Source organism: Lontra canadensis, unplaced genomic scaffold, assembly GCF_010015895.1.
Source record: "Lontra canadensis isolate GAN:19392208 unplaced genomic scaffold, GSC_riverotter_1.0 scaffold9, whole genome shotgun sequence".
Taxonomy (NCBI): domain Eukaryota; kingdom Metazoa; phylum Chordata; class Mammalia; order Carnivora; family Mustelidae; genus Lontra; species Lontra canadensis.
In genome coordinates this window covers 35909590-35912942 of record NW_022631003.1, presented here as the reverse complement: position 1 = coordinate 35912942, position 3353 = coordinate 35909590, and the positions used below count along the sequence as shown (strand labels likewise).

The 3353-nt window shown below is 38.3% G+C and overlaps 1 pseudogene; it reads right to left on the bottom strand.

The window, feature by feature from the left end:
* Window positions 1–365: 365 nt before the first annotated feature.
* On the bottom strand, window positions 366–745 carry LOC116866046 (annotated as a pseudogene).
* Between the last annotated feature and the right edge of the window lie 2608 nt (window positions 746–3353).

Here is a 3353-nt window from a genome sequence, read left to right as displayed (position 1 = left end):
GCCCTCCCCTTTTTTTATGAGTTCAGCTTTTTAAAAAAAATTGTTATTTAAATTCAACTTTGTTAATATATAATGTATTGTTAGTTTCAGAGGTAGAATTTAGTGATTCATCAGTTGCATAGAATACCCAGTGATCATTCCATCGCATGACCTCCTTAATGTCCATCACCCTGTTACCCCATCCCCCATCCCCCTCTCCTATAGCAACCCTGTTTATTCCCTATAGTTAAGAGTCTTTTATTGTTTGCTTCCCTCTCCATTTTTATCTCATTGTAGTTTTCCTTCCCTTTCCCTATGTTTATCCGTTTTGTTTCTTGAATTCCAAGAGTTCAGCTTTTTACTGACAGGTTACAAAAGAGGTTTAGTCAAAGACCAAAGTGCGCATCCTCATCAGACTCCTCTGATTCTCCTTTCTTTGCTTCCAATTCCTTCTCCTCAGCCTGAGAAGCCCTGGTGGAGGGAGCAGGACCTGCTGCTGGGCAGCACCAGCTGCTGGGGTGGCTTTACCAGCATCTCCCTTGCAGATGAGGCTGCCAATGTTGACATTGGCCAGACCCTTTGCAGGCAAGCCTGGCCAGAAAGGTTCAACATTTACATCTGCTGCTTTAATGAGGGCATTGATCTTATCCTCAGTGACCATAACCTCATCATCCTGGAAGATGAGGGCTGAGCAGATGCAGGCAAGCCCCCAGACAGAGGCTGTGGTGCAGGTGAGTGCTGTGTCCCATGGGGTGCTAGTCCCCATGGAGGTGGGGAGCTAGTCACCAGAGGAAGTGAGAGCCTCACCAAAAACCGTCCCAGCTTCCACAGAAGGGCTGAACACCTTAGGGATAGCTGAGGAAAGGTTAAATCCTTTTTTTTTTTTAAAGATTTTATTTATTTATTTGACAGACAGAGATCACAAGTAGGCAGAGAAGCAGGCAGAGAGAGGGGGAAGCAGGCTCCCCGCTGAGCAGAGAGCCCAATGCAGGGCTCGATCCAGGACCCCGGGATTACGACCCGAGCAGAGGGCAGAGGCCTTAACCCACTGAGCCACCCAGGCACCCTCTAAATCCTTTTTTTAAAGATAAAATTCATCTTGGGTTCACACTGGTATTTTCTATTAATATTCAAGGAGATGGACTTTAATTTTGTTTCATCAACCTTAAACTTAATGTTTCATCTTTTTCATACTGAAATTCCTGTTTGTCAATGGCACAAATGTACTTAGTTATTACTTAATTTTCTATTAATATTCAGGGAGATGGACTTTAATTTTGTTTCATCAACCTTAAACTTACGTTTCATCTTTTTCATACTTAAATTCCTATTTGTCAATGGCACAAATGTACTTACTCATTACTTACTCATTTATTTTATCCTCTGGGATACCTTGGATACTCTCAGAATGACAAAATCAGCACTACCACCAATAATGTAAATTAGTAAAACAAAGTGGTTTTTTTTCCAAGTGGTATTTTTTGGTCTATAGACTATATGCCATTAAAAATGTACAGAAAGATTACTGTGTTTGAAATTAACTTAAACATATTCAAATGCCTAATATAGGAATAATTTATGTACATGTGAATGTACATTGCCTAATTTTATCACATTGATAAATTGAATTAAAGAATTCATATTGTTCCCAACTCCAATTAATAGAATAAGCTACACTTAATTTATTTTTTTAAAGTAAACTATAGGCCAAACTTGATCTCCTGATGTGGAGATCAAGAGTCACATGCTCCACTAAGTGCCCCAAATAAGCGATATTCAAATAAGCGATATTTAGAGAAGACCAGCTTCTATTCCTGTTTTCTTCCACTCTCTATTACATATATATATGTAAATTTTTAAAAAGATTTTATTTATTTATTTGATAAAAAGAAAGTATGAGAGAGCAAACAGGGGAGCAGTAGACAGAAAGGGAGAAGCAGGTTCTCTACTGAGTAGAGAGCCCATTGTGGGGCTGGGGCTCCATCCCAGGACCCTGACCTGAATGGAAGGCAGATGCTTAATTGACTGAGACACCCAGGCACCTCTGGTAGTTTGATATTGTAAACAATGTTGCAATGAATAATCTTGGCAAATGCTTTTTTTTTTTTTTACTTTTTTGGATTTTATTTAAATTCAAGTTAGTTGACATATAGTATATTATTAGTTTTAGGGTTTTTGTTTGTTTTTGATAGTGTATCTCTGGTATTTATTTCCAAGAGGTAGGCTGGATTAAAGGTTAAAGGGTTTTGTATTTCTTTTCTAATTTCGGTGGGTAGTCTCTGAGGTGTATAACCCTTGCCATGTTCATGGCAGGGATGGGATTCTCAAGTGCCCATGGCAGCACGACTGTAGCTCAAGAAATTTTTTATTTTACAAAATGCCACCCTTTAAGCACTAATTTAGGAATATTTTTGCCATTTCCTAAAATGAGGAATAATTGCTTTTTTCCCTAAAAAAAAAAATCATTTAAAATGTTTGGTTTTTGTTTTTTGAAATACAAGAATTCTCACTCAGTGATTGTCATTCTACCTCCCTGACAAAAACTAGAAAGCAGAGAGTATAAAGTGTCATCTGGATATAATTTCTGGGGTTTATGTGGTTTGATAGTTTTTGTGCTGCAATTCCTTTCTACGATTGTATGTGAGTGAAGAGTCATAGAAAAAGCTGGAGTTGAGAGGAACTGAGTAATTACTGTGACTTATTACTGTGACTTACAGGAGATGGGCAGGGAGCATGAGAAAACTGACAAAGCTGCCACTTTCACATTTAGAACTTCCCATGTGGTCACTGCCAAGATGGGAAACCTAGGAGGACGTTATTTTCTGCCTTTTGAATATCTAAAGATGCTCTATCTAGATCCTCCATGATTTATAGCCCACAGAAAGAGTCTAGTCCTATCATTCCAGAGTTGCTGTTCAGAGTTATCTAGTACAGAAGAGCTCTTTTTTTTTTTTCTTTTCACGAGAGCATGACTATTGCTGAAAACAGATTATCAACAATCTGACTTCAATCTCCAGTGTATAGAAGGAACAGAAATAATAAGAACTATCTTTTATTGATTAACACGTAACAAGCATAATGTCAGTTAAGATCTTTTCATGGATCTTTCACTTCGTTTTCAAGAGGCCCTATCAACATTTCAGAGTTACAAAACGGAGGGTCTAAAATCAATTATCTTTTTTACTACCATGGAGTTGGTGTGTGGTAGAATGCCGTTTGACTTAAGATTCCACAGTCTTCACCAAGAGACCATACCCCTTGCTATTGCAGGCTCTCTAGAGTTACTAAAGGAAATGTCAGGTATTATTTCTAATCGTTCGTGCCCTTCTGAGGGAAATTGATCCAACTGCACAGGAAAGTGACATAGGAACATA